At 43.6% G+C, this 26,941-nt stretch overlaps 1 pseudogene; it reads right to left on the bottom strand.

Moving 5' to 3' along the window:
• Window positions 1-20,385: 20,385 nt before the first annotated feature.
• Window positions 20,386-25,547, bottom strand: LOC133096647 (large ribosomal subunit protein uL6-like; annotated as a pseudogene).
• Between the last annotated feature and the right edge of the window lie 1,394 nt (window positions 25,548-26,941).

Here is a 26,941-nt window from a genome sequence, read left to right as displayed (position 1 = left end):
ATCAATCTCAGGGACAACTTTGAGAACTTCATTCTTCTGCTCAAAATTAAATGGAAAATTTTTGGTTTAGCAATCATGGCATCCTGTTCCCGGTCCCCTCCTACCTTTCCAGCTACCTCTCTACTTGGACTGGACTCCATACTAAAATACACCCGCTGTTGTTCTTCCTCTAAACCTTGACTCAAGCTGCTTCTTCTGGAGCAGCCTCACCTTCTTACCTGTCTTTCAAAGCTGTCTTTCAAAGCTCAGCTCAAGTTCCATTACCTTCATGAATCCTTTAGAGATTCCCATGACCAGGTGTTATCTCCCCTCTGAATTTCTTTCTTTCTTTTTTTAAATCTACCAAGCTCATTTTATTTTTTTTAAAATAAATAAATTTATTTGGCTGCGTTGGGTTTTTGTTGCTGCACGTGGGCTTTCTCTAGTTGCGGCGAGTGGGGGCTACTCTTTGTTGCGGTGCGCAGGCTTCTCATTGCGGTGGCTTCTCTTGTTGTGGAGCATGGGCTCTAGGTGCACGGGCTTCAGTAGTTGTGGCGCACGGGCTTAGTTGCTCCGTGGCATGTGGGATCTTCCCGGACCAGGTCTCGAACCCGTGTCCCCGGCATTGGCAGGCGGATTCTTAACCACTGCGCCACCAGGGAAGTCCCCATCTTAACCATTTTTAAGTGTACAATTCAGTGGCATAAATTACATTCACAATGTTGTGCAACCATCACCACTGTCTTTTTCTAAAATGTTTTCATCACCCCAAACAGAAACTCTATAACCATTAAGCAATAACTCCCCAGCCCCTGGTAACCTCTTATCTACTTTCTGTCTATGAATTTGCCTTTTCTAGATATTTCATATAAGTGGAATCATATAATATTTGTGCTTTTGTGTCTGGTTTATTTCACTTAGTGTAACATTTTCAAGGTTCATCCGTGTTATATTAAGTACCAATACTTCACTCCTTTTTATAGCTGATTAATATCCCACAGTGTGGCTGTACCACATTTTATTTATCTATTTGTCTGTTGATGGACACTTGGGTTGTTCCCACCTTTTAGCTATTGTGAATAATGCTGCAGTGAACACTGGCATAAAAATATCTGTCTGAGTCCCTGTTTTCAGTTTTTCTGGGTATATACCTAGGGATAGAATAGCTGAGTCATATGGTAATTCTATGTTTAGCTTTTTGAGGAACCCAGTGTAGAGTTTTTAAAATTCAAGTTACTTAATGACTTTAAAAAATGAGGGACTACACATAAAATCAGATTTTTTTCTAATTTCTCTTGAAAAAAATGAGAAAGTCTGGCTCTCCTGGGTCTATGTCTCTGTAGCAATGTGATCTGCTGGGGATGAGTGGGGAGCAGTCACCATAGATGAGGTGTCTGGTCTCGGCTCAACAAGGTCCTTACCCAGCTGGTATCAGATGTTGGCACCCCCTGTCTGGGCCTAGTTCTAAGACTTTGCTCTAGTCCCCTCCCTTCACTATTTCTTCCCAACCCGCCCATACAGACACTATTTCCCTCCTGTGTTCGTACTCACTCCATGTTATTATTTGTGTACATGCTGTTCCTCTCCCCATCTACGCTGTAATTATCTGAGGGCAGAGTACCTGTTTTTTTATCTCTGATTTACCAGAACTGACTGGCACATTGTTTATACCCAAAGTCTTAATTATATTGAATTTTTGTTTTAAAATATTTTAAATTAATTTTTATTGGTGTATAGCTGACAATGTTGTATTAGTTTCTGCTGTACAGCAAAGTGAATCAGTTATACATATACATATATTGAATTTTTTAAATTGAACAGCTGAGGTTTAGGGCAGAACTAATTTGTACAGTTATGACTGAGTCAGGCAAGTGCTAGACTGCATTATGGCATGTTATAAGAAAAGGGAAAAAGTCTAAAATTGGGGAAATGAATTATAGATTACAGGCAATGCAGGAAGGGCTAACCACTTCCTCATTTAAAATATTTCTTCATGAGGGTTTTCTTTTCTATCACTCTAGGCTGTAGTCTGAAGAAAATCATCTAAAAGATGTTTTATGGAAAACTGAGGTACAGTATCATAGAACAAGTTAATAAGAAATAGAATTAAAGTGTAATGTCTGTACCCATATGCAAGAGAATAAATTTGGACCCCTACCTTACATCATATACAAAAAATAACTCAAAATAGATCACTGTAAAGTAGTGCAGCCGCTATGGAAAAGAGGATGGAGTTTCCTTAAAAAAAACAAAAATAGAACTACCATATGATCCAGCAATCCCATTCCTGGGCATATATCTGGAAAAGATGAAAACTCTAATTTGAAAAGACACAAGTACCCCAGTGTTCATAGGAGCACTATTTACAGTAGCCAAGACATGGAAACAACCTAAGTGTCCATGAACAATTGGTTTAAGAAGATGTGGTATGTATAAACAATGGAGTATTACTCAGCCATAAAAAAGAATGAAATAATGCCATTTGCAGCAACATGGATAGACCTAGAGAATATTTTAGTAAGTGAAGTAAGTCAGGCAGAGAAAGACAAACATCATATGATATCACTTATATGTGGAATATTAAGAAATGGTGCAAATGAACTTATTTACAAAACAGAAATAGACTCACAGACATAGAAAACAAATTTATGTTTACCAAAGGGGAAAGGGAGGGGGGAGGGATAAATTAGGAACATGGGATTAACAGAGACGACCTATTATATGTAAAACAGATAAGCAACGAAGATTTACTGTGTAGCACAGGGAACTATATTCAATATCTTATAATAACCTATAATGGAAAATAATCTGAAAAAATATATATAACTGAATCACTTTGCTGTACACCTGAAACTAATACAGTATTGTAAATCAACTATATTTCAATGAAGAAAGAGGTCGTCTCCTAAACGTAAGAGCGAAAACCATAAAACCCTTAGAAGAAAACGTAGGAGTAAATCTTTGAGTCAGGCAGTGGTTTCTTAGATAAAGGAGAAGCAACAAAAGAAAAAAGAAATAAATTGGACTTCATCAAATTGAAAACTTTTGTGTTTCAAAGGACACCACTGAGAAAATGAAAAAGCTCACAGAATGGGAGACCATATTTGCAAATCATAAATCTAATAAGGAAATTACATCCAGAATATATAAAGAGCTCTGACAACTCAACAGTAAAAGGACAAATAACCCAATTAAAAAATAGGCAAAGAGGGCTTCCCTGGTGGCGCAGTGGTTAGGGGTCCGCCTGCCAATGCAGGGGACACAGGTTCAAGCCCTGGTCCGGGAAGATCCCACATGCCACGGAGCAACTAAGCCCGTGTGCCACAACTACTGAGCCTGCGCTCTAGAGCCCGCGAGTCACAACTACTGAGCCCACCTGCCACAACTACTGAAGCCCACGCGCCTAGAGCCCGGGCTCCGTAACAAGAGAAGCCACCACAATGAGAAGTCGGTGCACTGCAGCGAAGAGTAGCCCCCGCTCGCCGCAACTAGAGAAAGCCCGCGCACAGCAACGAAGACCCAACACAGCCAAAAATAAATAAATAAATAGGCGAAGAATCTGAAGAGATATTTCTCCAAAGAAGTTATACCAAGCACCTGAAAAAGTTTAACATCATTAGTTATTGGAGAAATGCAAATCAAAACCACAATAAGATACCTACCTCTTCATACTCACTAGGATGGCTATAATAATTTTTTTAAAAATGACAATAACAAATGTTGGAGAATTTATGGAGAAACTGGAACCCTCATCCATTGCTGGTAGGTTTGTAAATGGTGTAGCCACTTTGGAAAACAGTTAGGTGGTTCCTTAAAATGTTAAAATAGAGTTATCATGTGATTCAGCAATTCTACTCTTAGGTAAATTAGCAAGAGAAATACAGACATATGTCCACACAAAAACTTGTACACAAGTGTTCATTGCACCATTATTCATAATAGTGCAAAATTGGAAGCAACCCAAATTTCCATCAACTAGTGAATGGATAAACAAAATACTGTATATCCATGCAATGGAATATTACTCAGCCAGAAAAAGGAATGAAGTATTGGTGCATGCTATAACATAGATGCATCTTGTAAACATTATGCCAAGTGAATTAAGTCAGACACAAGAGACTATGTGTGTGATGATTCCATTTATATGAAATGTTCACAATAGGCAAATCTATAGAGATAGAAAGTAGCTTAGTAGTTGTCTGGGGCTGGGGGGTAGGGGAGTAAGGAGTGACTGCTCACTGGTACAGGGTTTCTTTTTTGGGGTGATGAAAATGTTCTAAAACTGGATCGTAGTGATGGTTGTACAACTCTGTGAATATATTAGAAATCACTGAACTGCAAAAAAATAGAAAAGAAACAGAGGACCCAGACATAAAATGCTATTCATTCCTTTTACATAGCTAATAAAGTACACAGTACTCAAAGATGACCAAAAAAAAAAAAAATGTGTCTAAAGTAGTTTAGACTAAAGCATTTACACATGACCTGGAATGATGTGTTGAGTTTGCTTTAATATGCTCCAGGCATCCTTCCATGCAAAATAAACTTGGCTGGGAGTTGGATGAAATAAAATGGACAAAATGTGGATAATTGTTGAGGCTGTAGGATGGGCACGTGGAGTTTATTACACTGCTCTATTTTTGTGAATGTGAAAAAAATTTTTCCCATAATAAAAGTTAAAAAAGAAGTCTAAGACATCTGCAATTCCGTAGTTACATACAAAATATGTCTGTGTTTGTTTGGGGAGCTCCATGTGGAGAGCTGTGACTGTGGACTCTGTGGGGTCCCAGGCATGTGTACCTGTGTGGATGAGGAGGGATGAGGGTTTTACCTGGAGGAGAGGCCAGAGCACTTTGGGGATGTGTTAGTTTCCTAGGGCTGCTGTATAAAGTTCCACAAACTGGCGGGCTTAAAACCACAGAAATTTATTCCCTCGTAATTGTGAAGGCTTAGAAGTTTCAAATCAAGGTGTCAGCGGAGCCAGGCTCTCTCTGAGGCTCTAGGGGAGGATCCTTCCTTGCCTTCTCTAGCTGGCAATCCTTGGGGTTCCTGGCTTACAGACGCACCCCTCCAATCTCTGCCTCTGCTGTCACGTGGCCTTTTCCCCTCCTCTCGTCACGTGATCTTCCCTTTGTGTGTCTGTCTCCAACTCTGTTTTCCCTGTTCCCAAGGACACCCCCCTAACTGAATGTGACCGCATTTTAACTTGGCCTCTGCAAAGACCCTATTTCCAAATAAGGCCATGTTCACAGGGAGCAGGGGTTAGGAACCCAACATGTCCTTTGGGGGGTCAGAGGGACACAGTTCAACCCATGCAAGGGCACAAGGCAGGATAAGCAGAAGGGAGAAGACAGGTTCTCATCAGTGCATGTCTCTACGGCTGGGGCGTCAGCTGCCCCACCGGCGGGCCACAGCGGACACAGTGTTGGCAATGACTAGGCTTGAGCAAAATGCATCCCTCCCCGGCCAGCTTTGTCTTTCCCAAACCGAGACGAGCCTTTTCCGGGACCCATTTCCCACTCGGCAGCCTTGACTGATGAGGGACACATCGAGACTCTTCCAGTCCATCCTTTCACCAGAATGTTCTTGGGGACAATTCTAACCAGTATGCACTTGAGATATAGCTCAGCAAAGGTCCATTTCCTCCTCTCTGACACAGACACACACAGCACTTTTAGAGTTTATCTTTTGAGTCGGCTGCTGAAGTTATTTTAGACTCTACAGTTAAATTGACCCAGAAATCATTCCTCCTTTGAAATTTCCTCTGAAATGTTATTCACTCCGACTGTAACTGAGGATTGCATTGTGCTGTTCCTTGCTCTGTAATCTTACTCTGGCCTTTGACCAAAAGCGATAAAATTAGACCTCCATCTTAAATGGTTCTTAAAACATATATAATTATATTCTAGTAACTCAGATATCTGATAATTGCCGTGAAGTTCCAGATACTCGCTCGCTTGAAGAGTTTCGTGGAGGCAGGGCAAGCTCCTCCGTGCTCGTGAACTGTGTGGGCCACGGACTGTTGGTGACTTTGCAGAGGACGTTGGAGGGAATAGAGGTAAGAGGAGAAGGGGCTGGGCTTTGGGCTCCTTCACGTCCTCCATAGCCATCTTTAACCTGGATTTCGGATGAAATTGATACGAATGATTTTCAGCCCATTTGTTTTCGTCTCATTGCTCTTGGGGGAGTGGGAAAGGCCTAAGCAAGAAGGAGCTGATGCTCTTTGGAGGAGAGGGAGGGAGGAGGCTGGCCTGACCCAGGTGCAGGGAGACGACAGCCAGGGCGAACTTGGCTGCTGGTCTGGAGCTTAGATGCGAACCACTGTGGGCTCCTGGGCACAGATGAAGAGACTGGTGAGCACGAGATGAAACATTGATCCCTGGTGCCCCGGCCCCTGTGTACAAGCAGAGGTTAAGCCAATAGCAGTATCCATACAAGGCCGATAGTGGTATTTTAAGAGCATCTACATATTGCCTGCGTCCTCAGGGCGAGGCACTGTCCTCACAGCTTTACGTGCACTGGGTACCTGCCAGCCACACTGACTTTCTACACTGTGTATGAGACTAATTCATTCTTTTACCTTGGGTGGGCTCTTCCATCTAGCTTTTTAAAATCCGATTTCCAAAAGGTTCTCAGTTTTACAGTAAAGCTCGTTTCTCCCTTCTCCTATGGTGCAATTAATATACTGTATACAATTTGTAGAAAGTCTGTTTACAGAAGGCTCTGTAAGAAGATCCCTTTTCTTGAAAGCACAGAAACATGAATAACAGAAAGCCTCCGAGTCCATTGATGGTTCACTTATCACAAGCAATATTTAATGCGATAGAATTAATTGTACCACTAGAAGGGCCTGGGACTGAGGTCCTCGGAGCTTTTTATAACTGGATTGAAAGGATCCATAGACTCACCCCTGACATCCAGTCAGAAGCTCGCCTAACCCACAATAGAACCGGGGGAATATTTTTTTAACTATTCTTTAAAAAAGCTCTTCCGAGGCGAGCCCATTATTTCCTTTGTTAGTTTGGATCAGAGTCTAATAGCCCCAACAAGTCAAAGTTGCTTTGCACTCTTGCTATGATTTGAGTCTATTCCTTTTATGTCATGTTCTCAGTGGAGGTGGAAAAGATACTGTCACCTCGACGTATGTATACCTGTTAAATTCCTGAAAACCGCCGTTAACTCTCACATTAAAATGATTGCTACCTTCTTTTCTAGTGTGTGTTTCTGACCTCTTGGTTATTTATTGTTTTTTATTGGTATTTTTGGTTTCTCTATATTTCTTTTAACAAGAAGCACCTCAGTGTGTTCACACTGTCATTTCTTTGGCTTGTTTTGCATCTCCCTCTTCTCAGAAGATGCAGGGAAGGGCATGTTCTATAAATTGCTGAAAACTCTGTGCAGACAGAGTGAAGGAAAGGGGCGGTGATATTTTACAGGAGACCAGAAATTCCCAGCCTCCTTCAGGCCAAGCAACAGCCCAGTGAGGGCTTCTTACTTATTTCAGATCCGTGCTCTGAGCCCAGTTGACAGGGTTTAGTAAACCTAAGGTACCTTGAGTTACCTGGAGTACTGCGTGAACATTTGCTTGTTACCCTGTGGGCTTTATCCCAAGTTCTTGCCCATACCCTTAAGAATTTAGCAGGTTCTAGATGAGTGGCCCTGGAAGAGTATGATCTGCTGCTTTAGCCTGAATAACACCTCATGTCCTGCAGTGCAGTTTCAAAGCATGAGAACGTAGGACCAACCTCATACACTTTGTGCCAGCTCTAAGGGACCTCCTGTACCACTGGGACGATCATTCCCCTGGGGCAGGTGTCCCAGGTGTGGCCCACATCACTAGGGATCATCTGGAGGGCTTACGAACAACATTTAACAATGTTAATAGCCATGAATCTATTTTAATGTGTATTAGAAAAAAACGTGACAAGCACATAAACCCCAAGACATGAACTTTCTTCTCAAAAGTAATCAGAGTTGAAAAGTGAGCCAATTTTTAAAACTATTAAACAGGTAAACACAGGAGGCAGCATGTGACTGGAGAGGGCTATGAAGGTGGGATCAGCTAGCTTCGGGTACGGAGCCCCCGTGGAGGGAATGCAAAGACCCTGGGCCCTCACTCTGCCTGCCACACCACACATCTCCCCTTCTCTCTTTGCTTTTCCTCCTTTTCATTCTCTCTTCAAGTTTCTCCTCTTCTGGGCTTTTTCTTACTCCCCCTTCTTCCTCAGAGCATCCCGGGTGGTCCTCTGGGTTTTAAGAGGGAGAAGGAAGGAAGCTCACATTTATTGATCATTCATTATTTGCTGGAAGGTCACAGACATAATATTAGTGAGGTGTTGGGTGATTCCTCGAGAGTGCTTCTCAAGTTTTAAAATGCCTATGATTATGAATCATCTGGAGAGCTGGTTAAAATGCCGATTCTGGTCCAGTAGGTCTGGGGTAGGGCCAAGAATTCCGCATTTCTAACGAGCCCCCATGTGAGCCTGATGCTACTGGTGCAGGGCCCACACTTGCAGCAGCAGGGATTGAAAATGTGGCTCTACTTCTTTACATAACTGTGAGCAGAAAAGGATATTTGTAGGAAGAGGATGAGCTCTGAAATCACCTCTTTTGTCTGCAGTGAAAGCGATATAACGATTGAGAACACTGTTTACAAGTCCGCGTGTCTTCCTCCACCTAAGGAATACAGGACTGTTCCTTATACTGACCGAGGCAGTTTGTAATGAAAACTTTGGGCTTAAATTGTTGCTAGGGCACTGCCAGGGGAACCAGCCACACAGAGGGAACGTGTAACCTAATCTTATTACGTGTGAAATAATGAGCTCTGGCCTTGGAGAGATAGGAAGTGTTCTGTTGCACCCCCTTGCTCAGGTGACAGGCCAGCCCCGGCCTGGGCAGGCAAACCAAGGTGCCCTTCTCCATGCAGGGCTGCTGCAGAGCCCTTTCTCTGGGTACAGAAAATGGGGTTGTTGAACTTATCAGAGTATCTTGGTATGTTCACATCTATTTGGTTATGAGAGCCAGACCCACCAGTGGGTTCCGAGGGTTACAGTAGATAACAGCGTTTAGGAAACAAGCCAGCTACATACAATAGGACCCAGACTGAGGTCATGTTAAAAAAGGGACTCAATTCGGGCCCAGGCTATTTTAAAGGAACGGACCCTTGATGTTATCTCACCTGTAGAGATCAGAGAGAGATGCTATTGCGTGGCCCTGCAATTTTACAGTATCCTTTCTGTTAAGGCAGAAAAATCTACAGAAGCTAAAAAGCAAGGCCATCTTTTCTTTTTAAGATTCAGCTGGAGCCAGACACTAAGCAAAAATCAAGCCCTTCCATGGACACAAGGAGCCACATGACTGCAGAATATTAAGTGCTAAAATGGTTCTTGGGGACCACGTGATGGTGTTTAATTTGGTGCGGGGGCAGTTGTTGTATTCCGGACTTTCTTCCACCAAAAACACACCCATTCACAATCTTCCATGTCATTTCCAGGGATTAGTGGATTCCCTAGCAAATCCATGGATTTCGATTAAACACCTCTGATGTAGTACACTTCCTTCTTTTTGCAGATGAGAAAACTGATGCCCAGACAGAAGGTGACTGACTGTTGGTCTCATAGCAATGCTTGGGGTGAACTAATTAGAAAAGAGGATTTAAGAACCACAAATGTCCCCAGGGAAACCAGGGGTGAGTATCTGCGCATAATTTATTTCTGAAGGCCCCGAAGCACGAGTGCCAAAAGTTTTTTGAAAGAGTTAGAACTTTTAGCTGGGAGAATTCCAATATTAGCCAAATCACATTTGAAGAAAAATAGAAGTAACTGGGCCAGAAACGTATGGGACCTAGATTTTATGATGAGTTCAAAAGACCTAAGTGAGAAGCCCCACTGCTACTTGGTAACTGTGTGCTAAGCTGTAGTTTGGGGTGTTTTTTAGGGTAGGTAATAAATTTCTTTCAAAGTTTGAAGTCACATACCAGTGTGAATCTTCCACATCCCCCCAGACTACTCAGGCAAGATGCCTCATTGAAACAGAAGTCTCAGTTTGGCAACACACTTTGGGGTTCAGCCCCTAACACAATCCCTGGCATAGTCTGGATGCTCAATAAATATTTATTTGAATAAAGGGGTTTTATTTCACATTATGACAGTTTTCTGGAGATGAGAGATGCAGGAACCTGGAGAGCCACCAGTATACAATGTGTAAGTACACAGTGGAAAGCTGGGGTTCCTAGTGAAGGATTTAGAATCTCGCAAACATAATGTTGAACAAAAGAAGCCAGACACAAAAGAATACATACAAGATGATTCCACTTATATGGAGAACAAATATGGACCATATTAACCTATGCTATTAGTAACTGGAGTTCCGGTTACCTTTGGTGAGCGGGGGTTTGGTTATGGAGGGTATGTGGGAAAGAGGGCTTCTAGGGTGCTGGCAACGTTGTTTCTTGACCTGGGTGCTGGGTACACCAGTGGATTCACTTTGTGATAGATAGTTCATCAAATGATACTCCTATGACTTAGCATTTTTTTTCTTCCAGTTTTGTTGAGATATAATTGACATACAACAAGTAGAAGTTTGTGTACAGCATAGTGATTTGACTGACACACATCATGAAATGATTTCACAATAAGTTTAGTGACCATCCGTCATGTCATATAGATACAAAATTAAAGAAATAGAAAAAAATTTTTTCCATGTGATGAGAACTCTTAGGATTTACACTCTTAACAACTTTCAAATATAACATACAGCAGTGTTAATTATATTTATCATGTTGTACATTTCATCCCTAATTTTTATTTATCTCATAACTGAAATTTTGTACCTTTTGACTGCCTTTATCCAATCCCCCCTCCCCCCATCCCCTGCCACTGGTAACCACAAATCTGATCTCTTTTTCTATGAATTTGTTTGTTTGTTTGTTTGTTTTCAATATTTCAGCTTACTTTTTTTTTTTTTTTTAAACTTTGGGTTTATTTTATTTATTTATTTATTTATGGCTGTGTTGGGTCTTCGTTTCTGTGCGAGGGCTTTCTCTAGTTGCGGCAAATGGGGGCCACTCTTCGTTGCGGTGCGCGGGCCTCTCATTATCGCGGCCTCTCTTGTTGCGGAGCACAGGCTCCAGACGCGCAGGCTCAGTAATTGTGGCTCACGGGCCTAGTTGCTCCGCGGCATGTGGGATCTTCCCAGACCAGGGCTCGAACCCGTGTCCCCTGCATTGGCAGGCAGATTCTCAACCACTGCACCACCAGGGAAGCCCTGTTTGTTTGTTTTTGAAGTACAGTTGACCTACAACACTATGTTAGTTCCTGTTACACAACATAGTGATTCAATATTTCTATACGTTTCAAAATGATCACCATGATAAGTCTAGTTACTATCAGTCACCATACAAATATATTACAAAGTTATGGACTGTATTCCCCACCCTGTACATTTCATACCCACGACTAATTTATTTTGCACCTGGAAGTTTGTACCTCTTAATCTCCCTCACCTATTTTTTTTTTTTAATTTTTATTTCATATTGGAGTATAGTTGATTTACAATGTTGTGTTTGTTTCAGGTATACAGCAAAGTGATTCAGTTATACATGTACATATATCTATTCTTTTTCAGATTCTTTTCCCAGACTTAGCACTCTTTTATATGTGTTGTACTTCAATAAAAATGTTCAGTTAAAAACACACACACACAATGAAGGATCTAGGCCAGTGCTTCTCAAACTTGAATGTGCATACAAGTCACCTGGATATTTTATTGAGATGCAAAATTTTGACTCTTTTGGTCTTGTGTAGGGCATGAGAGTTTGCATTACTAGGGGCTGGTATCTTCAGGATCTTTTCTTAGAGAGATCCAGAGGGCTGAGGAAAGTTTCCTGGGCCTCTCCTTACCTGCGGTGAAGGAGATGGGGTATAGGGATGTTAACCTAGTAGGTTATTAACAGACAGAGCGTGGTTTCCAAGACCAGCCCATACTTGGGTGGGCTGTGAAATTTGCCTGCTCTCAGCACCTTTGCGGAGGATTTTCTGAGTGCTGGGTGGTGATCAGAGCCTAGAGTTATGCCACTCGAGTAAAGTGACCAGCCGATGTCCAGCCCCTGCAGCCCACATTAGGGACCCTGGCCTGTCTGGCCCATAGAAGACCCCGGCTTACCCCAAAGAGCACGCTGAGGGTGTTGGGAGCCTGGCTCCCTCTCTGTCCACGTGCATGGGCGAAACTGGATTGTCAGCCATGACCGCTGTGTAAGTGAATTGGACTTCCTAGCTCCTCTGTAAAACTCTGCGGGATATAGATGCCCAAACGCCAAACTTATATCAAGAAAAACCATGATTTTGAGTGGAAAAAAAGCAAGTCACACACAATATGATTCCTTTCATAGAAGCAGTAAAGCCAGGCAAAACTAATCAATGCCTTGTTCAGGGATAGAGATGTAGGTAGTAAAATATAAAGAAAAGATAGGAAACGATTACTAAGTACTAAGGAGGTGGTATTCTCTGGAAACAGGAGAGGAAGGGGGGGCCACCCAGGGCCTTCCAAAGTGTTAGGAATATTCTGTATTTTCTACTAGTGGTGGGTTCATGGCTGTGTATTTTATTATTACTCTTTAAACTGTATAGTATGTACACATTATATATCCTCTTTTACTTGTATGCAGTGTTCACAATCCAAAAATGAAAATGCAGTGTAGTATCTTAAGATAACATTTTATGTTGGTGTTTCTTTGTGTTTGACTCTTTTTAGGATATTATGTTATTTTAAAATTTTTGACATAATAGAGTAAGCTGGCAACTGTGATGTTTTGGAAGGACACTTTATTTTGAGATTCTGCCGCTCTTACATTTTGGATGTTAAACTGCCCTTTCCTTTGCTGTCATTTTAATGAAATGTTGGTGATAGTAACAGTGATTTGAAAACAAAAACTCCCTTATAAGTTAAATAACAAATTGAAAACTATGAATTACCCGCAGCCCTTTCCCTTTTTAAAAAAGTTAACTTGATCTGTGACATTAAAAAGACTGGGAACTGCAGGTTTAGAGAGCTTTTCTTTGGGAAACGAAGACATTGCCCTCCAGCTCTAAGGAGTTTGAAAATAAAAGACAAAGAAAGAAAGGGAGGGAGGGAGGGACGGATGGACGGAGGGGAGAAAGGAAGAAAGAAAGGAAGAAAGGAAGAAAAAGAAAAGGGGGCTGGGGTAGAGGGATAATGCCTGCAGAAGATGAAAAGGATGGGTAGAATCTTCTAAAGTTTTTTTCAAAGAGCTTTTCATAGTCTCATAACTTGTGTGTTAGTCTGGCAATCTTTCTTGTCGTCTTTTTTTTTTTTTTTTTCCTCGTGGTCTTAAAAGAAGAAAATGGAGTGGGTGAAACAGAACTGCTATATGTTATATTTAGTAGGAAACCAGCAAGTGGAACTGTATTGCAACTTTATTTTCCCCAAACTGAAGTTGTGTGTATGTACACTGCCACCAAGTAGCAGTGTTCACAGAATCCAAGAGGTAGAAGAGAATTTAGAGGTAATGTAACAACTATTATAATAACCTGCATTTATTGACCTTTTAGCTATGTGCCCTGTGTGAATGCTTTACTGACACCAGCTCATTTAATCTTCTTATCAACCTTAAGGGTAAGTGCTTATCCCATCTTATTTTATTTTAGATAATGAATTATAATTTTATATAAATATATACATATTTGGGGGGTAGTTTTAGATTTACAGAAAATTTGCAAAGATAGTACAGAGACTTCTCATATACTCTTCATCCAGCTTCCCCTAATGTTAATGTCTTATATAACCATGGTGGATTTGTCAAAACTAAGAGGTTAACATTGATATACTACTATTAACTCAAATATAGATTTTATTAGGATTTCACCAGTTTTTCCACTAATGTCTTTTTCCTGTGCTAAAACCCAATCAAGACAGAGCATAATATTTCGTTGTCCTGTCTCTTTAGTCCCCTTTGATCTGTGACAGCTTCTTAGTCTTCCCTTAAGATGATATATTCAATTATAAAAACTTCAAGTCCAAAGGAAATAATCAACAGGGTGAAAAGGAAACATACAAAAGGGGAGAGAATATTTGCAAACTATATATTTGATAAGGGATTAATATCCAGAATACATAAAGAACTCCTACAACTCACCACCAAAAAACCTGATTAACAAATGGGCAAAGGACTTGAATAGACGTTTCTCCAAAGAAGACATGAAAATAGCCAACAAGCACATGAAAAGATGTTCAACATCATTAATCATCAGGGGAATGCGAATCAAACCACAATGAGATATCACCTCATGACCATTAGGATGGCCACAATCAAAACAAACAAACCAAAAAACCCCCCAAGTCTTGGTGAGGATATGGAGAAATTGGAAACCTGGTGCACTGTTAGTAGGAATGTAAAATGGTGTAGCCACCATGGAAAACAGTATAGAGTTGCCTCAAAAAATTGAAAATAGAATTATCATATGATCCAGAAATACCACTTTCAGGCATATATCCAGAATAATTGAAAACATGATCTCAAAGGGATATTTGTATACCCAAGTGTTTTTCACCATAGCCAAGAGGTGGAAGCAACCTAAATGTCCATTGATGCATGAATGGGTAAAGAAAATGTGATTGATACACACACACGTGCGCACGCGCGCACACACACACACAATGGAATATTATTCAGCCTTAAAAAAGAAGGAAATCCTGCCATATACTCCAAGGTGGACGAACCTTAAGGACATTATGCTAAGTGAAATAAGCCAGACACAAAAGGACAAATACCGTATGATTCCACTTATATGAGGTATCCAAAGTAGTCCAAGTCTTAGAAAGTAGAAGGGTGGTTTCTGGGGGAGGGGAGAAAAGGGAGTTGTTCAATGGGTATAGAATTTCATTTTTGAGAGATGAAAATGTTCTAGAGATTTACTATACAACAATGTGCATAAATACTACTGAACCGTACACTTAAAAGTTGTTAAAGTGGTAAATTTTATGTCATGTGTTTTTACCGTAATAAAACAAGAACTTCAAGCCTTATAGACAAGTACAAAGGAAAAAACAACAAACCAGCCAGATAGAACAGGAGCTAACCTTTCTGGAGCAGACCCTGTTCACGGTTCATATCCATTCACAGCCCTCCTACCTTCTTTCTTGCCGAGACCCAGTTTTGTTTTTGAATTTGCTCTCCAAGTGGTATATGCTCAGGGAAGAGGCCCTGCTTTGGAGACAGTTTTACTTACTCTTAAAAAGAGTTTTACCACATTGCATTTTCTGCCCCTGGATGTTGTTCTTGGAATGTGTCCCTTATCGTATAAGCCACTTTTAGTTGGATATTGTGTTCCTTGCCGGCGAAAACACCCTCACTGATAACCTTGCCATGCGTAGTAGACAGATGCAGCACTGCAATCCCAGTGTGGAGAGATCTGGAGGACAGTGATGGAGGGAAATCTTCCCAGTGGGCAGAACTCGAGCAGTTCATCTGGTTGTTTGTTTTGCCTGGAAGGAGCAATGGCTAGAGGTATGGGTTTACATCGATTCATGGGCTGTGGCTACTGGTTTGGCTGGATGGTCAGGGACTTGGAAGAACCATGATTGGAAAATTGATGACAGGGAGGTCTGGAGAACAGGTAGGCAAATAGGTTTCTCTGAATGGAAATGAAAGGGTGGTCTCAGCAGAGGAGGATTTTAATAATCAGGTGGACAGAATGTCATTCTGTGGATGTCAGTCAGCCTCCCTCCCCAGCCACTCCAGCCACTGCCCAATGTCAGGGATAAAGTTTATGCATGGGTCAGCAACATGGACTTCCACTCACCAAGGCTGATCTGGCTGTAGCCACAGCCAAGTGCCCAGTCTGCCAGCACCAGAGACCAACACAGAGGCCCTCATATGGCACTATTCTCCAGGGTGATCAGATAGTTACCTGGTGACAGATTGGTTACACTGGGCCACTTCCACCAAGGAAGGGGCAGAGTTTTGTTCTTATTAGAACGCTTACTCTGGTTATAGATATGCCTTTCCTGCCCACAATGCTTCTGCCAAAACTACCATCTGTGGACTTACAGAGGGCCTTATCCACCATTAAGTTATTCCACACAGCAACAGCTCTGACCAGAAATTTCATTTCACTGCAAATGAAGTGAGACAATTGGCTCCTGCTCATGGAATTCATTGGTCTTAGCATATTCCCCATTATCTGGAAGGAGCTGGCTTGATAGAATTGTGGAATGGCCACTTCACAACGTGGGTAAGGAAGAGGAGGTCTGGGAAGCAGAAGATCCCAGGGGCGCCTCTTAGAACTACTATGTCCAGTGATTAAAGTTCATGGAAAATTACGGTGCAATTCAGGTAGGATTATTGATGTCACAGTACCTTCAGTAGTGAAGGTTTGGGTCACCTTGTCAGGCAAGAACCAGCTGAGAGTCTTGCTGAAGACAAAGGGGATGTGGAATTGGTAGAGGAGAAGGAAGTTTCAAATACCAGCTACATCATGTGACAAGTTACACAAATGAGGACTGTAGTAGTTATAAGTATTTCTTCTTACTTTAATGTGAATATATTTGAATATCTAATTTTTTTATTTCCTTTTTTCCCTCTGTCTTATTCCCTTACCATCTAAGTGAAATGTGCTAATAAGGCAACTTTATATTTAAGTATTCAAGTTACAGGATCTCAAAGAGGCAATGAGTTAGAAGAGGAATGAACATCACCCAAAGATGGGTAAAGAGACTATGTGCTTTGTACTCTCTTTTGGAAAGAGGGCTAATGTGTTTTGGTTGTATAAAAGATCATTGTATCACGTTAGGTGAATGCATGATTTTGCTATTGTGTTTATTTGGAGGTTAAATGTGATTCAAAGAAGTACGTATGGATGTGAAGTTGACAAGGGGTGGACTGTGGTGGTTTGTATTGTGTCAAATAGGCTCAATTGGAACTACATTTCCCAGAATCCCTGTACGTGTAGAGCTGGCCCAAAGAGGAATTTACATGAGGTTTGAAAGGCAGGAATGAAGCACCAGACATTACTCTCTGAAGGTCACAGTGGTCAGATAGATGCAATGACAGACACAGAGAAGTGCTGGTCGGTTCTGTCTTGTCCTCGACTCTTCCACCCCTCTTTCAACTCTTCTTCCCAACTGCTGATCCTGTTGACCAGTAGTGGCCTCAGGTCCACCACTAGTCACTGGGCAGCAGACTCAGAGAAGCAGCAGCCACTCAGAGCCATGGCTTGCCCCATTGATGTCCCCATGAACTTTCCCTTTGCACTTCCCTTTTGGTGGTTGGATGTGCTTGGGTTTCAGATTGACTGATAGGTGACGTATCTATGATCTTCCAGCTTCCCTCCTGGACCTTCACTTCCCCAAATCTAAGGTCTCATTCCACTGTAAATTCCTTACATATTAACCCAGCAGTTGGCAAACTACGTACGGCTCATGGGTCAAATCCAGCCTGCCACCTGTTTTTGTAAATAAAGTTTAATTGGAACACAGACACACCTGTTCATTTGCATATTATCTATGGCTGCTTAATGACCAGGTTGTGTAGGTGTGACAGAAGCTACGTGGCTCCTGAAGCCTAGAATATTTATTATCTGGCACAGGAAAACATTCGCACCCCTCCTCCACTCATGCCAGGTGTGCTTCTCTGATTGGAACCTGACTGATACACGTGGCCAACCCAGACGTCACTAGGGCAGGTAAAAATATCCAGCCTCTACTGAGAAGAGCTCTAAAGTTACAGGGAAAGGGCATGGATGCAGGGAGAGCTGAAGAATTAGGAAGCTAATGCACTCTACCATATATACTGGTTTAAATCGAAAGTCTATTTAATTTTTTTTGAATTTAAAGAAGAAAGTAAAACAGAAGAAATTGCTCAACTTAAGATAAATGTTTCTTCACCGCAAGAGATGTTAATTCCTAAAATAATCTTCTAAGCCTAAAAAAAATTATGAATTATGATAACCGTTAGAGGTTGAATTCACTAATTTTTTGGTTTTTTAAAAAAAATTTATTTATTTTATTTATTTATTTTTGGCTGCATTGGGTCTTCATTGCTGCACACGGGCTTTCTCTAGTTGCGGCGAGCGGGGGCTACTCTTTGTTGCGGCTCGTGGGCTTCTCATTGCGGTGGCTTCTCTTGTTGCGGAGCACGGGCTCTAGGCGTGCGGGCTTCAGTAGCTGTGGCACATGGGCTCAGTAGTTGTGGCTCACGGGCTCTAGAGCGCAGGCTCAGTAGTTGTGGCGCACGGGCTTAGTTGCTCCGCGGCATGTGGGGTCTTCCCAGACCGGGGCTCGAACCCGTGTCCCCTGCATTGGCAGGCAGATTCTCAACCACTGCGCCACCAGGGAAGCCCAGAATTCACTAGTTTTTGAAATCACATTTCAGTTTTAAATAGAATTGATTTACTCCAAACAATAAGAGATCAAGTGATTAATACTGTTTCGTTGCCTTCCTTTTCCCCTCTCCTCACTCCCAGTTTTTGCTTATACTGTTTTTCCTTTAGTCCTGTTTCTCTCTTTAAGTGGATTCAGTGCCTACCATCTATTCCACTATGTGATGTCCCTATTCTAGAATTCTTTATTTTGACTCATCTCTTGGCTAGATTTTATCATCAATACTTTTTTTTTTTAAGAAGTGACTATAGTTTCTGAATTATTTCATGTTTGAGAGTGTCTGCCTGTTGCTTATATGTCAGTTTGATTGAATGTGACATTCTTAGGTCACACTTTTTCCTCTCAGATCTTTTTAGATCAACTCTGTGTCCTTTGGCATTGAATGTTGCTGTAAGGGGAGTCTGAGACCAGCTTGATTTTTTCCCTCCTTTAAAAGTGATCTGTTTTTATTTTTCCGTTCTACCAGAACGTTTGAACAATTTTTTTTTTTGGCTGCGCCACTCGGCTTGTGGGGTCTTAGTTTTCCAACCAGGGATCGAATCCTGGCCCTGGGCAGTGAAAGCGTGGAGTCCTAACCACTGGACCACCAGGGAATTCCCTGAACAATTTTTTTCCTTTAAATCTTGACACTCAGAATCTTAAACAGGTATGTCAATGTTGGTTATACTAAAACAAAATTTCCTGACATGATCTTTTCAATATTCATATTTAAGTTTTCATTCAAGTCAGAGAAATGTATATTTATAAATTTATAATAAATCTATATTATATCTCTGAATAATTTTAAGTTCCTTTTGTTGAGATCTGTACACAAGGGACATCAATTGTCCTTAAGTTAGAACATCTTTGACTTCTATATCTATCACATTCTTTCTAATTGCTTCAATCTCTGTGTCTTTTCCCTCGACTTCTTTTATCTTAAGTCTCTCCTCCATGCTGTTAATTTGATTTTCAGCCATGATTATTTTTTTCTTTTCTAATTTATTTATTATATCTACAATCATAGTATTTTGGTTTTCAATTTATTTCCTTAGCTCTGCAACCTCCCTTTTCATCTCATTCTGTTACTGTACTGTCTCATTTTTCAGTTTTTGTTTTATTAACTTAAAACCATATTACATTATTCTAAACTGCAAAATACTTGCAGAGAATCTGTCTCTCTTATTTGGGTTGTAGCCTCCAGGACTGTGAGACAATACATTTCTGTTGTCTAAGCCTCCCAGTTTGTGGTGCTTTGCTGTGGCAGCCCTAGCAAACCAATACACCGGGCCACCTTACTTAACATTCCGGCCAGACCCCAGGACTCTCTCTCCCTCTTCTCTGCTTTATTTGTCTTCCTTGCAACTTATCCCCTTCTAATATATGGTATAATTTCCTTATTTATATTATTGCCTGCTCCCCCACTAGAATGAGGGCAGGAATTTTTGCTTTAGTTCGCTGATTTATTTCTAGGGCCTAGCACATAATAGAAGCTCAATAAGTGGCTGTTGAGTGAGTAAATACAACAACATCTGATGCCCTAACCTATGCTCAGGATGAGAACTAATAGAATCACATTGATTATTGCTTTGTGATTTGGGGGAAAATGTCTTTGGATTCATTCATCTACTTAGAGAATATTTATTGAGCTCCTACTACATGCCAGGCACTGCTCTCAAGTGTTAAGAGTACAGTAGTAAACAAAAACAAGAAGGAGAAAAAGACAATAAACAAATAGCTTATATACTATCAGGCAGTGATAGGTGCTGTGAAAACTAGTTAAGCAGGGTAAATCCTCCAGATGACTACTGCTGTGGAAAAAACAGCCCTGAAACTCCGTGGCCTAAAACAACAATTTTGTATTCTCTCTCATGGTTCTCTGGTGGACCGGGCCCATCAGGGTGGGTCTTGCTGGGGGTCTCACAAGTGGTGCAGCCAGATGCCGGCCGGGCCTCGACTCATCCGAAGGACCGGCTGGGTCGGACATCGAGGTGCCTCACTCGTTTGGCTGCCGTGGATGTTGACCTCTGGCTAGGAGCTCAGCAGGCTGCTGACCGGCACATCTGCTTGTGGCCTCCCCACAAGCTTCTCAGCCTGGCGGCTTGGCTCTGGAAGGAGCACTCCAAGAGTAAGTGTTCCACGAAGCAGGAAGCAGAGGCTGCCGGAGCAGTGAAGTGCCTGGGACTGGGTCAGCGTCACTTCTGCCGTATTCTGTTGGTTAAAGCAGTGGCGGGGACCCCAGATTCAACGGGCCAGAGAAAGAACACGTGGCGTAGGAGAGATGGCTGCAGCAACTTTGGAAAACACAATCCGCACGGCAAGGGGATGGTAAAGGATGGGCGAGCAGGGAAGGGAGGTGCTCTTTGTAGGGACGGCCTCCCTGATCAGCCTCCTTGGAGCACAGGCCTGTGGGGAGTGAGGATATCTGGGGAAGAGTGTTATAGGCTGAGGATGGCAAGTACAAAGGCCCTGAGGCCAGGCCTTAGGCATGGTGCTTGGCATGGTGAGGAACAGCTGAGGTGCGGTGGGAAAGGAGCTGTGAGACCAGCACTTACAAACTCAAGCAATGTCTTATCTGTAGGCCCCAATAGTTCACAGAAACCTGAAGGCTTTTAAAGCTTTGGGGCCTTTGCTGCAGCCCTTGGTGATGACTCCACCCACGCCTGCCCTGTGTTGCTTGCCTTCCCCATCCTGAACCCACTGGTGCTCTCGCCAGCAGGTTGTCCCTTTTCTCCTTGATCTCCATCAACCCATGAGGCCTTGTCATTAAGTCACCCTCTTCGGCCCAGAAGCCAGGTGCCAACCAGGTTGCCTATGTTGCTATGTTTGCTGCTATGAGACAGGTTTGGGGCCGCAGAGCAAATTCTACATGTCTGTGTCATAGCCCTGCTGTCACAGTATGTATACTTCTCAGGTCGGCCCATTGGGGCCCCAGCCCAGACACAGGGAAATGGCTCAGAGCCAAAGGGGCCCAGGTGCCCTTTGCTGGGACTGCAACCTGCCCTGTTCCCCGCCTGGCTCTAGCCCGGCCCCTTCTGGGGTTGGAACTCTCTGCCCACAACCCAACCCACTGGCTGGCTGAACCCTTGTCTACACCATCGGATTATCTGGAACCATGACTGACCCCCGCCGGGCTCTGGACTCTTCTGGCTTCCCCACTGAGGGGCCATCTGTCTGATTTGCCACCTGAAGACCAGCAGCTGGGGGAGAGGTTGCAGGGTGGATGAGGGTGCCAATTCGGGAGTCTGCCTGATTGGGTTTAGATCTGGCTCTGCCTCGCATTGACAGGGTTACCTTGGGCAAGTAGTTTAACCTCCCCGTCCTTTTGATCCTTCAATAGAGGGCCTTTACTGCATCTTTAAAATATTAGAAATAGGTCTTAAGAATGATCCGCCATCTAGTTGTTTTCCATAGCCAGACAACTCTTAGATCTCCATCAGCCTGCTGAACTGTTCCTTTTTCAGAGACTTTTTCATATACCATCCAGAAGTGTCCGGGTATCCTTCTAACTGTTGTGGCTTGCGGGATCAAAGTAACAACCTGAATTTGATACAAGTTCAATGTCTTTTCCTTTAAGAACTAACTCCTCTTTCTGGGCTTGAGACACTGAACAAGCAACAGCTGGTTCAAATACTTTCAAACGCTGCTGATCTATTTCTCATACAAGAAATTCCAGATTTCAACCAGAGACCTGTCCTCTTGAATGACAACGGTGATGGGGAAGCACACAGATCTCATCTTGGAACGGAAGCCAGGGTAACACCCTCCATTACGTTCTGTACGTGGCAACCGACAGTGCAAACCACAGCCAGTTCCTTCCTATTTCCCCACCATTTGTCCACCCAGAGCCTCTTCTTTTTCCTTCCAAGGAGACTGAGTTTGACCCTGATGTGATTCAAATCCCTTTGCAGCCTCCTGTGGGGCCCTTCGTGACACCTGTGCATCCCTTCTGAGTGATGTCTACATTTTCTGGACCGTCGACTGCCTGATCGCTTTCATTCTCACAGCAGATGCAGCAAAGAGAGACCCCGTCCCTGTGCTCTTGTTTCTGCATCAGTAAAGTCGGCTGTAGTACTGACCTCATAAGTTCACTGGGAGAATTCATTGAGTTCGTGCACACATATCAATATTAAGGGCTTGGAAGGATGCCCGGCACATTGTTGGTGCTAAGTGTTGGCTCTAATTATTTTACTATATTAGAGTCTGTGACTTCTTGGATGAAGCTCTAGACCTTTCCGTGCTGCTCCCCAGAGCCAGGCCCTGTAGCTGGACCCCATCTCGAGGCCCCACATCCACTGGGCCTCTCAAGTTACATTCCCCTCCCACTAGCCTGATAACCCATCATGCCCCCGACCTGGCCTACTCAGAGCACCAAGGAGGCAGGGTGTAGAGTCCATCTTGTGATAAAATTCAGCCACAATCCATTTGAATTTCCAGAAGCTAAACCACAGGACCCAAAATGGACACTGGAGCCCTTGGAGACAAAGCAGAAGCTCTTGCTGACTGGCAAACTTCAGGAAGAGCCACACAAGACGGAGCTTTGGTTGATTAGCTGGGGGTGCTGGACGGGAAGGGGGCAACATGGTTGGAGGAGATGCTGAGACCTGGCTTCCGGCTCAAGCTTATACTTAGATTGTGTCTCCCAGCATGCAGTGTCCGGGAGTGCTCTTGGATAAGTGGCGGAGACAAAGTCCCTCATGCCCCAGTGGCGATGAGCAGATGTTGGAGCTTTGTCCGCATTTGGGGAACGCTGGTCCGCTGAGTCAGCCTGATCACAAAAGGGTAAAGAATCAAGGAACTTTTTTTTTTTTTTTTTTTTGGCTGTGTTGGGTCTTCGTTGCTGCACGCGGGCTTTCTCTAGTTGCATCGAGCGGGGGCTACTCTTCGTTGCGGTGCGCGGGCTTCTCTTGTTGCAGAGCATGGGCTCTAGGCACGCAGGCTTCAGTAGTTGTGGCGTGCGGGCTTCAGTAGTTGTGGCTCGTGGGCTCTAGAGCGCAGGCTCAGTAGTTGTGGCACACGGGCTTAATTGCTCTGCGACATGTGGGATCTTCCCGGACCAGGGATTGAACCCGTGTCCCCTGCATTGGCAGGCAGATTCTTATCCACTGCGCCACCAGGGAAGCCCAATCAAGGAACTTTTGAAGGTTAGAAACAGGCCCTGGTTTCTGTGTTACTTTTTTTTTTTCTTTTTAAATTATTTTTTGTTGTGGTAAAAAAAAAAAAAACAAAACCAAACACATAACATAAAATTTATCATCTTAACCATTTTTAAGTATGCAGTCCAGCAGTGTTGAATATATGCACATTGTTGTGCAGCCAGTCTTCAGAACTTTTTGCAAAACTAAAAGTCTATACTTGTTAAACTCTGCTTCCCGCCGCCCCGCCTCCCTCCGCCCCTGGTAAGCACCATTCTGCCTTGTCTTTCTCTGAATTTGACGACCCTAGGTACCTCATATAAGGAGATCACACAGGACTGGTTTCTGTGCTACTTTTGAAAACGGACTTTCGGAAACCTTTGTGACAGCCGTCAACACACACGCCGTCCTCCCACCTCTTCTTCTCAGTCTCCCCCTTAAGGTCTCCCCCTGCGCTCAGCCCACAGGTACTGCCGTCCTCCCCACTCAGTCCTTGGCCAGTGCCTGGCCCCTCACACTTTTTCTGGGTGGGCTCCCCCAGCCTTGGCTCCAACCAGCCTCAGACAGCTGACGGCTGCTCCCCTGTCTGGAGTCTTTATCCTCCCTGGGCCTCTGCCCGACCTTCAGGGCTCAGCATTTGGACCAAACGTCAGGGAGATGCTTGCATAGGTGGTCCAGGAACCATATTTTAAGCACTACTGCTGCGTCCTAACGACCGATTTCCTTGTCTGTCTCTCGAACTAGTGTCAGCTCTGTGAAGGCTGAGGCTGGTCCCTCCTGACAGCCCAGCCTTGCAGACATCAGAGTGAGTGAATGAAGGAAGAAATCCTAAAACACAGCTCAGTAGAAAAGTGAGACCAAGAGAAAGCTCTCAAGGTGGAGATGGTACATTGAACACATGCATCTTTTCCCTAATGAAACTCCACTCAAACTACAGCAGAGGGATTTAAGCAACAATACACAAACCCAGGAGGAGAGTGAAGTGGCAGAGCTGAAAGGCGGAGTCACAGGGGGCTGGTGGGAAAGCGAGAAGCCATGGAATCCCTAGAGCATACAGGAGCAGGCAGCCCCAGTCCCTCTGGAAGTGGGAGTGAAGGTGAGGGAGGGATCATGGGAGCCATCCTAGGGGCTCCCCACCATCCCGTGTGAGCTTACAAGCACTCAGGATGCAGCCCACTTACCCAACCATCTTCCTGCCAGGGGCCCAGTCTCTTGTCCACACAAGTGCCCTAATTCTGGTGAGTGCTGAGTTTTCCAAACTGTACCCACTGTCCCCCAGCGGGGCTCTGAGCACTTTCTGAGCTGAAGACCCTTTTTGGAGCATCTCATCGTGGGAACCTTCATCCAGAAACGGCAGTACTGCCCTTGCCTTATTCAGCTAGACTTGTGCTTAAAACCCAGCGTTTCAAAACTCAACAATTTTTGTGTTAGGTATACAGATTTAGGTGGTGAACTATTTTAAAAGTTAAAAAAAAGATTAATGCAAAAATCAGCCAAGTGGTTACCTCTTTGGGGAAGGAAAATGATGGAGGAGGAACACAGCAAGGGCTCTGTAGGACATTGAATTGTGTCCCCCCAAAATATGTTCAAGTCCTCACCCCCGGTGCCTGTGAATGTGACTTTATTTGGAAAGAGCATCTTTGCAGACTTAATCAAGTTAAGATGGGTCATACTGACTGGATTAGAGTGGGTCCTAATCCAATGACTGGTGTCTTTATAAGAGAAAGGAGAGGGAAAAAGGCTGGTGACAATGGAAGCAGAGATTGGAGTGATGCAGCTACAAGCCAAGGAACGCCAAGGATTGCTGGGAGCCACCAGAAGCTAGGAAAAGGCAAAGACTTTCCTCAGGAGCCTTCAGACACCTTGATTGCAGACTTCTAGCCCCCAGAGCTGTGAGAGAATAAATTTCCCTTGTTTTAAGCCACTCAGTTTGTGATCATTTGTTATAGCAGCCATGGGAAACTAACACAAGTCCCAAAGCTTTACTAATGTTATATTTCTTAACCTGGGTTATGAGTACTAGGGGATTGGCTTTAGTATTGTTTTTAAACTATACATATGTGATTTCACATTAACAAAATTAAAAATAAATAACAGCAGAAAAGGAACATCCAGTGAGGGTCTGGGCCTTGAAGATGTGTTCAGATCGGGCACATTTGGCTATGGGTTTGCTGTGCATGCCAAGATCGTGGCAGGTCTGTGGGATGCGTCCTGGAGGGGGCTCTCTGGGGCTGAGCTTGAACATCATAGATCGTGGGATACAGCAGATGGCAGAGGGGTGGTGGAAGCTTCTTGTCTTACATGTGAACATCTCATGTGATCACCGTCCCAGGAGGTGCCATGTCAACAGGAAGATGAGATGCCCCTCCTTCCCGGGTGCAGCAGGCTGTCCGCCTCACGGGAGAGTCGCGGACTGGGTAGCTGAAGTGGGAAGGGTCCCTCCGGAGGCTCTGTGGGGGTCTGCTGACCTGCAGCATCTGTCTGGGAGGCAGCCCGAGGTCTTCCTTCTTCGCCCTGATGGGGGACGCTTGGGGCATAGCATCCCGCTCAGTGGGAGCCCTGTCCGCCGCAAAGTGGGCAAGGTCTGAGCAGCCCCACCATCTCCGAGATGCTTATGACAATCCGGGGCCACACTTAGCTTTCTGTTGATGGCCCTGTGGAACTTCCAAGAGAAAGGCGTCATCAAGGGCCAGAAGAGCCCCTTCAAGAAACTGAAATAGAGGAGCCACTGGGGGAGAAGCAGCCTCCACCCACCCCCGGTGTCATGGGACTTCCTCCGCAGGCCTCCTGCAAAACCCTGTTGCCTTCGTGAGCACTGCCCCTCGGAGCAACTTTCCTCTTCCCTTTGCTCAGCCAGAGGAATCAGGGCCGTGGGCTTTCTTGGTGATTTTTTTTCTCTGCTTGGTTCCCTGCCTTGTAGTTAAGAGGAAATAACAGCCATCCCAGGAATTCTCAATAAATGTATATTATTTAGCTGAAAAAAAAAATTGTTAAAGGATGAGAAAGCGAATAGTGAACACCTTATACACTGTCTTAGACAAATAGATGCTGGTTCTGAGTGTAAAAGTGCACTTTGAAAAGCAGGGAGAGACGGGAAGAAGTCACTTTATACCTCCCTTAAAACTGTGTTAAGTTCTGTTTAATGGCTATTCTGGGAAAGGGATATAATTCCTTTAAAAGCTGGACTGCCCTGCAGCTGAAGCCAAGTTGTAAAACTGTTTGGGACGTAGTAAGAAGGTTAGTAAAGGGACCAATCCTACGGTCATTTCTAACGATTGATGGGAGGGGAATTTGGAATGGTTTAAATGCTGGCTGTCAAGAAAACCAGTGATTGGAAAAACAACATCACGGGGCTTTTTATATGGCCCACTGGTATCGTGAGGCAATGTGATTATTTTCCTGACTTTCTGTTTTTGTCACAGGAAAAGGAAGAAGCAAGGGAATCAGAGGAG

Source organism: Eubalaena glacialis, chromosome 8 (assembly GCF_028564815.1).
Source record: "Eubalaena glacialis isolate mEubGla1 chromosome 8, mEubGla1.1.hap2.+ XY, whole genome shotgun sequence".
In the NCBI taxonomy this organism is placed as follows: domain Eukaryota; kingdom Metazoa; phylum Chordata; class Mammalia; order Artiodactyla; family Balaenidae; genus Eubalaena; species Eubalaena glacialis.
Note: the sequence above shows the minus strand (reverse complement) of the source record. Positions and strands in the feature narration are given on the sequence as shown.